Genomic DNA, 9,404 nt, shown 5'->3' with positions numbered 1-9,404 from the left:
GGTAGCCTCACTATGCTGTGACATCGTCGACGTATCCAATAGATATGAATGTTATAACAAATTAACGTTATTATCGATACTTCTAATTCAATAATCGAGGCATTATTCACTTTTATCTATAATAACGTTAATTTGTTATAACATTCATATCTATTGGATACGTCGACGATGTCACAGCATAGTGAGGCTACCAGAGGAAGAGCCATTGGCTATTTTGAGTGCGGGAAAAGCGCGAGTGAGATCGCTGTACTCTGCGGGGCACACGAGACCACCGTCAGGCGCTGGATACGTCGGTACCGCGAAGGCGGAGACCACGCACTGCGTGACCGGAGAGCGGAGAACAGAGGGCAGAAAAGGACTTCGGAGATCGATGACCAGCAGCTGCTGAGCAGGATCGAAGAAGATCCCTTCGCTAGTGTCAGCGACATAGTGGAGGAGATAGATTATCCAGCTTCAGTGACCACCGGCCTGCGGCGTTTACACTCTGCAGGTATTCACTGCCGTCGTCCAGCGGGTAAAATCCCATTAACTCCTGCTCACCGTGAGCAGAGAGTTGGCTATGCCCTCGCGAATCTTTCGCGGAGCCGTGCAGATTGGAAGGCTACGATATGGACCGATGAAAAGGTTTTCATATCGTTGCCCTCTCAGGCTCAGGCCTTGCACGTGTGGCGCCCGAACGATACCCGGTTGCAGCCAAACCACGTCTTCCAGACTCATCGGTCTGGACGCGTATCGTGTGGCGTATGCGGCTGGATTTCCGGTGAACATATCGGTGATCTTGTGGAGATTTCTCCACGTATGAATTCCCGGGAATACATTCGCATCTTGGAAGAAATTTTTCTCCCAAGCGTGCGTAATGTATATCCCGCGGATGAAGTACCGGTGATCCGATTTGTGCAGGACAATTCAGCGATCCATACCTCACGCGAAACGCGAGCGTGGTTTGCGCGACACCCGGAGTTGGAAGTGGTGGATTGGCCCGCTCGATCACCGGATCTCAATTTAATTGAGAACGTCTGGGCATTGATGTCCAGACGATGGATAGAGCCAGGCGCGAGGACGAGGGCAGCGATTCTCGATCAAGCGAAGAATATCTGGGAAGGCCTTAGGTCTGACCCAGAGTTCTTAGCTAACTTGACTAACTCGATACCTAATCGACTTAATCAAGTGATCGAGCGGAATGGCTACTGGACGGATTATTGAATGAGCTTTACTGTTGTTGGTTTCGAATGGGTATTTTTTTAGATGGATCGGATTGCATGGTATAAAAAAGGAATGTGCTCTGCCACGTGTCGGATCCAAAAATCGGCCCTTTTCAGGGCCACCAATATTATTTAACGTAAATCAATTTTCGGAGTACTGAAAAAAAGAAAAAAAAAATAAATTATATAAGATAAAAAATACAGTATATAATCTGAAAAGACAATAATATATATATATATATATATATATATGTGTGTGTGCACGTTTTTATTTCAGGAATAATTATTTATTATTTACGTTATGAAAAATCAAGATAAAAAAGAGTATCTCCTCATGGTAGGCCAGGGTAAAGAGAAAGTAGAACCGAATTATCACACTTCAATCTATTTCTGACTTAAGACTGTCCTGCAGCAAACTATTAGGATAATACACTGGATTAAAAAGGAAGGAGGGCAGGCACATTGCATATGGATGTCTTCGTGGCAGCTAACATCCAGCTAAATAATAGAATAGGTATGTATAACTTTATGAATATGGAAATAATTTATGCTTACTTTTAAGAATGAATTTTCATACTCTTTCTAATATTTTTCAGCCACTGGGTAAATATACTCGTGGATAACAGTAATATATGAATTTTCAAAAGTTAGCGAAGGAAGAGAAGACTAATATAATGCAGCGTAAGGATTTGTTTGCCCACTTTAAAGTGCTACGTAACTTACAGGATTAACAAGCTCTAAGTGATGAGAATAACAATTTACCACTGAATTTGCCTATACGCACTGGTAGCAGAAATTGAAAATAATGCAAGATATCTTAATCCGTAAGGAGTTACTATTAATCATTTGAATATTCTTCAATTTAAGTTTAAGTATTAAAGTTTTCTTCGAATATAGGCTATAATTGTAAAATCATTGCAAATTTGCTGCTTTTGGATACTGCGAAAGAACAAAAGGACCCAGCAACATTACCCACAACAGGAATGTATTCTGATTCTGCAACTATAAACTGTTCTGTCACCATTCAACAATATTCACTCATGGTTACGTAATGAGATGTAGTGTAACTAAATGGATTTTAATATATTGGCTTTTTCTTCTTTACATATTTAGTATATTTGAAAATTAATAAGAAATTAATTATATTGCGTAGAAACATTAGCTGGATAATAGCAGAATGGCTTCTGGATAATGTATTGCATGACACTGGACAGATTTACGTAAATAGCTGTTTCTTGGACCTGTGGCAGTTGAGCTGTCAGGAGCTCTCAGAGGTTCTCTTCCAGCATCATCAATTGGAAATAGATACGAAAGCTTGTCACTATTGATATTAGGTTTCTGCAAAAAAATCTGAGTTAACGATTATCTATTTTAATAATGAATTGCATCTTCTTTATTCGTAGAATCTTATTGCTGTAAGCTTGGGATCCATAGTTGACTTGCAAGCTCCAATGGACTTTACGACTCAAGAATATAGCTCCTTATTATTAATATAAAAGTTAATGATGTGTTATTCTTGACAAAATATCAACAACATAAATTTAATTTAAAATATATATTTTCAGTTATTTTTATACACCATATGTTACACAATAATAGGTTAAAACTAAAATACATATTTTTTATACAAATTTATAACACTTAATATGATTTTATTAAAAGTTCATCACTTACAAGTTATTTTAATAAATTAATACAAATTACAGAGGTTAAGTTGCACATTTTGACACTTCACTCATTGGAATATGCCCTCTTCTTTTTATTGATCTGTCGTTTGATTACTATATTATTACCGCTTCTATCAGTATACCAAAATTCCTATCACTATACCAAAAACGTGCTCGAGCAGAATCAATGGGCACATGGGGTATCATATGTCTTTCTCTCTCACTCTTATGCTATTAGACAGAGAAAGAAGAAAATTCTTACTATACCATTTTATCCCGAGATGATATACTTTTGACAAAAGTAAGACGATCAACCGCTACACTCGAGTATATGCAATTTACCAGATTCTCCTTATTCTCCCCACCACGACTCCTATACGTCATCGTGACGTCATCTGATGTCACCGTGACGTTTTACGCTTTGGTGAGAACTAGAGACCTGAAGCTGTCCAGCTAGTTACAAATCTAGTAGGCCATTCTTCACGAGCAGATTCGATGAATGTCAGTGTACATATAGATCAATACGTATTATGTACATAGGCAACGTTAAAATTAAGTATTAATTTCTCTAAACATAAGACTCTCTATTAAAATCTTTTACTAAATAAGCTTGAGAATCATATATTGAAATATAAGTAAAATTACAGTACTTATTTTCATTGCGAGCTTTTTATTCCCGAACAGCTATTCGGCGCTCGTAATGTAAACATACACGAGCGACAGATAGGAAGCGATTAATCAAAACAAAGAGTTTTTATGACTACCTAGATCTATGCAGTATTTAAAGGATTACATATACTTATTTCTATATATATGTAATAATTATGCATAATATGGAAAGACTTTTCTCTCTGTGCAAGGAAGAGCTAATCCAAACAGCGTGCGAGAGAGAGACCGCTGCTTAGTGCGCGGGAAAAGGACAGCGTGATAAACACGCAGTGTTTATTACCTGAAGCAAAAATTAAAGGCCGTTGAACCCAGACAATATAGGCCAAGTCGAACAGCTGATCTCTGAAATAGATCGAAGAATTAAGAACCTTCATTTTATTAAAGTGATTTCGCGAGTAATAGAAGGTAAATCATCTTTTAATTTATCCATTGCTCCGAATATACAGCAACTCCTACACCGTACTCACTCCTCGAACGATGTTTCTGCTCTTCCTTCCTCTCCTACCAATCACCTTCGGACACACCTGTATGGAAGAATTCTAACATTTTCGGGGCTATTTTTTTTTAAGGGGAAAATGCTTTATGCAGACCCTATGAACTTATAGGGTTATGTGGGACTCCATTCGGCTATTCCGAATGTTTACCCACTAAAAACCCCTGTGTGAATGCTACATTTTTTAGCTCTGCAAAGTAGTCGCTCAAAGCAGACTCTACATAATTAAGCTTTGCAGAGTAGTCGCTCATAGCAGACTTTATATATTTTTGCTCTGCAAAGTAGTCGCTCAAAGCAGACTCTAATGACTCTATACATATTTCAGCTTTGCAGAGTAGTCGCTCATAGCAGACTTTATCTATTTTTGCTCTGCAAAGTAATCGCTCAAAGCAGACTCTAATGACTCTATACATATTTCAGCTTTGCAGAGTAGTCGCTCATAGCAGACTTTATATATTTTTGCTCTGCAAAGTAGTCGCTCAAAGCAGACTCTACATGTTTCAGCTTTGCAGAGTAGTCGCTCATAGCAGACTTTACAGTTTATTTCATTCTTTTTTATATGTTCTCTTCATCCTCATCCATTTCTTCATTATGCACATCTGAAGCAGCTTGTAAATGTATCTTTTTCTTTTTCTTTTCTGGTGTAGAGGAGTATAAATTATTACTTTTCATTAAATCAATGTGACCCTTTGTGATGTTCATTGTGAGAGGTGTTTCATTTCTACACCTAAGTGCGTATTTTAAAACGCATATTGCATTTAAAGTGTCAGCACCAATTTTATTTCGTTTGCTAGTTTTGCAATCAGGTATTATTGAGAAGCATCTCTCTGCTTCTGCATTTGAGTGAGGAAGAGATCTCATCAAACATAACAATGATCGCAATTGTGGATATTTCAATTCGTCATTATTATCTTTTTCCGAACATATTGCTATCCACATTTCATCAAAGGGTAATTTCGACCAATAACTTCTAACTTCTGAACTTTCTTTGCGATAAAGATATATCCATTCTTTCGCAATAGAACGTTCATCGAAAGTACCTAGTTGACGGCATATATGTAATAATGTAACACCACTCTTTTCTCGATCATCATGAAATAGTGCTATATTTGCCTTGTAACGTAGGGGTCAGCCACCTCGCCGAACCAAAGTAGATCGCACGCGTCCGTGTGCAATACCGGTAGTATTGCACATTGCTGACGCCCGGAATTCCTTTCTGGAAATGCGTAAATCCTTAGGTGTCGGCCGTGGATGTGGAGACTTTTTGGTCGTCATGTGTCGAAAGATCATGGCGCTACTGACGACACATGACCTATTAAGCCTCCTACATATATGCGAGTTCCGCGACCCTCGAGTCGAGTCTTATTCTGTGCAAGCTTAGCCGCTTCCGCATCATCTGCGTTCCAAGGTCGTAACTCTAGTGTTCGTTCCACGGGAGCAGAGTACTCCACCATATTCTAACAAATCTCTTGCCCAGTCGCCGTGTACTGGTAGTTAAGTCTAGTATAATTCAATCCGAAACAAATCGTGTAGAAATGGTCGCGAGTGTGCATCTTTCAGTCGTGCCTAACACGTACCATTCTGGAAGACAACACATACTACCACGAACTGATCATAATTAATTAAGTGCGAGTAATCCACAACCATAGGAGAGTCTAGTCTCTCCAATAGTTGTGACGAATAGTAAATAATCCTGCGAATGCTGATGCAGCATATTTAGTGTTTACTGTAAGTACACTTGTAATATCTGAAAATACATAGTTTTGTGTCAAATCTGCTGTTCCAACGTGTGTTTATACACACTATCATTCACCCCGAATCCTGCCAATTCATTACATTCTTACCGCTCGGAGTGTAATACTTAGTTCATTGTACTGTGAGTCGCAAAGCTCGATCGGCGTTTCTACTGACCCAGACTGTAGTGTCGAGTCAGCGCGAAACACGACCGATAGGCGGCCACGACTACCCAGTACGTAACAAATCTGGTGACAGCGGTGGGATTTCGCAGGAAATACCGTTCCATAGAATTTCCTCAGGGTGTGAACAGCTTTTTTGACACAGTTTTATTCAAAATTCTCTACTAACGTCCGATATAAAATGCCTTTTACCCCTACACGATCACCACCCGGACCTCCACCTCTTCCACCCGCTAACGGTAGCCACCGCGGAAGTGCGTCCGGTTATTTAAATGTTTCCAACGGAATTTGCTCTCCCCGAGGAGAGGTATTAATCCAACTCCAAACAGTACCATCTTACAATGGCTCCCGAGACGATCTGGGACCTTTTATAGAAAATTTAGAAAATATTTACTCTACCCTGTCTGACGCCGCACGTCTGGAATTTGTTCCCTTGGTATTGGCCAAGTTGATCGGTTCTGCTCCTGTGAGCGTTACTGGTAAACGGTTCCCTACCATCAAGGACTTGATCACTCACTTACGACGGAAATTTCAACCTCCCCGGACTTTCATAGATTTAGTCAGACAATGTGGAAAATTAGCTATGCGCCCGAACGAAGCCTTAGGTTCGTATATAGATCGAGCTGAACGCCTAAAAGCTGACCTCGATGCCGCTTATGAAAACAAATACGGGTCAGAATCGCTCGATTTGATACAGGAGCCCAATGATCGGGAATTTCTGGAAGTATTCATGGATGGATTAGCTCCAGAATATTACACCCCCGTGTATTCCAGAAACCCCCGAAATCTACAAGAGGCTTGCGACTACGCGCGCTTACGGGAGTTCGGTATAGAGAGAAGAGAAGCCTTCGATCACTCCAATTATCCTCCTTATTCCCAGACACCAAGTGCTTATCAACATTCCCCGTACCATTCCTCCTATCCTGCTCCAAATCATTCCCAATACCATCCGTTCCCTTGCTATCCTCAACCTCCTTCTGCACCCGGACCTAATGGTTATCCACCTCCTTCCAATCAACACTATCGATCTCGACCCCCTAGACCTCCACAGTCAGAACCCTACGATCCAGAGCTCACCTATGGACGGTGTCGAAGGATTGGGCATAGAGCATCCAGCTGTAGAGCTTCACCTGCCTATCCTTCCACTTCCCATGTTCCCACTACTGCAGTAATGGAGGCTGTCGAACAGACCGGTGATTTAAACTACGATCAGGTTCGCCCGGATGACGCGTCGACGAACCCATCATAGAAACCGCGTCCGTTCAAATTTTAACTCCAACCGAGATAAAGAGTAAAAACCCGCCTCCTGTACCCGCCATTTTGAGCTATTCGCCTCACGCGACCTTAGTACTCAAGAAAGTTCCCCAACTGAGCTACTTGGACGGAGAATTTTTGGTGGATACAGGCTCACACATTAACATCATAGTGTATAATGCCCTTCGAGAGGATATTGGACTCGAATACCCCGATTTCCCGGCCCTACGAGGTCTCAGAGGACAACTGGACGTAGTAGGATCGGTAACCCCTACCATCGATGAGGAACCTCATAGATTCCAAGTCATCGAAGACTTCGACCTCCCTTACATCGGAGTTTTGGGGATGCCCTTCCTCAATCAAACCGAGGCACAGATCTTGTTACATCGGACCTTAGTTACCTCCAGTAAACCAGTGAGTCCTCTACCCTTCAAAAATAGTGACGAACTCCTAAGTATTAGAGAAGGGTGTACTAAGGTCAACGCCTCTCATCACCCTCCTCAGTCCCTTAATGTTACCATAAGCCTTCCGGCAACCTCACCTCCCGAGGAAGACTCTCCAATTACTCTTCCCTACCTAGGCGAAGACCCTAGACGAGAGTTGCCCTACGAAGACACTGGACCCGGAATCGAACCTTTAAAATCTCGGGAAAGAATTACAGCCTTGGAAGCCCTGTTCCTCGAACCACCTCCGAAAGATCCAGAAGCTCAAACCGTGATTAAGTCATTAATTCATGAGTATTCTGACATATTCTATTTGACGGGAGATCGACCCGACACTGAGAACAAGGCTGATCTTTACCACGAAATCGATACCCCCGGAGGAGCCGCCTTCAAGATCCGACAATACCGAATTGAAGAAACATTACATTCCGAGGTACAGAGCCAGGTCAATGTACTTTTAGAGAATGGCATAGTGGTCCCTTCCTCGTCGCCCTACAATTCTCCGCTGTGGATTGTACCAAAGGCGCCCGACTCTCAAGGAAAGAAACGGTGGCGCCTAGTTACTGATTTCCGTCGACTGAACGAACAAACCGTAGGAGATTCCTACCCTTTGCCTATCATTGTGGACTTCTTGGACAAACTAGGAGGATCTAAGTATTTTTCGATTTTCGATTTGGCCAGTGGATTCCACCAAATTCACCTCCATCCTAAGGATAGGCATAAAACAGCATTTTCTACTCCCTTCGGACATTACGAGTATACCCGGATGCCCTTTGGACTCAAAAATGCGCCCGCCACCTTCCAGCGCCTCATGGATCGAGTCTTACAAGGACTCCAAGGACAGGATCTTTTTGTATATCTCGATGATATTATTGTATTTTCTGCCACACTCCCTGAACACATCGAAAAATGCAAGCGCTTATTCAGCAGAATTCGACAATACGGTCTCAAGCTACAATCGGAAAAATGTGCCTTCCTAAGACAACAAATCACTTATTTAGGCCACCTTATCAACCCGAATGGTGTCCAGCCCCTTCCCTCTAAGGTGGAGGCTGTACGAAAATTTCCCGTACCTACCAACCCCAAAAACATCAAACAGTTTTTAGGATTAGCCGGTTATTACCGACGTTTTATTCCAAATTTTGCTCAGAGAGCCAAACCCCTGACTCAACTGCTCAAGAAAGGTATCACCTTTACTTGGAACGAGGAAGCCCAGGCCAGCTTTGAAGACTTACGAGCCTGCCTGTGCGAAGCTCCAGTTCTGGCCTATCCAGATTTCCAAATTCCTTTTATCATCACCTGCGACGCCTCGGAATTTGCCATAGGAGCAATCCTTAGTCAAGGAAAGCTTGGACACGATCGACCTATAGCATACGCATCTCGTACGCTTACCGACCCGGAAACTCGCTATTCTACATCCGAGAAAGAAGGGCTGGCTGCTGTCTACGCTATTAAACAGTTCCGTCATTACGTGTACGGAAGAAAATTCACTCTCGTCACCGATCACCAACCTCTCGTTTGGCTCAGCAAGGCAACCGACCCTACCAACCGTATCCAAAGATGGAAACTCTGTTTAGAGGAGTTCGACTACGAAGTCATCTATAAGAAAGGAGCAACTAACTGCAATGCTGACGCTCTATCACGGAATCCGGTGCCGATTGCTCTGCCTGTGTTCCGTGATGACCCCAGTTACCTTCCCCATCAAAAACAACTTCCAGTGGACCCACAGTCGATTAGTGCCCGTCTGAGAAGTCGCCGCC

The 9,404-nt window shown here is 42.1% G+C and overlaps 1 long non-coding RNA gene across 1 annotated transcript; it reads left to right on the top strand.

The window, feature by feature from the left end:
• The first annotated feature begins 2,157 nt into the window (after positions 1–2,157).
• Positions 2,158–2,735, top strand: LOC136784324 (uncharacterized). The gene is made up of 3 exons (XR_010824404.1): positions 2,158–2,265; positions 2,356–2,536; positions 2,606–2,735. It is a non-coding gene; the product is annotated as an uncharacterized lncRNA (long non-coding RNA).
• The last annotated feature ends 6,669 nt before the right edge of the window (positions 2,736–9,404 follow it).

Source organism: Prorops nasuta, unplaced genomic scaffold (assembly GCF_024137725.1).
Source record: "Prorops nasuta isolate Cenicafe-Biocafe unplaced genomic scaffold, Cenicafe_Pnas_1.2 PNAS00051, whole genome shotgun sequence".
Taxonomy (NCBI): Eukaryota; Metazoa; Arthropoda; class Insecta; order Hymenoptera; family Bethylidae; genus Prorops; species Prorops nasuta.
The sequence above is the reverse complement of the archived record's forward strand: the minus strand, read 5'-3'. Positions and strand labels throughout refer to the sequence as shown.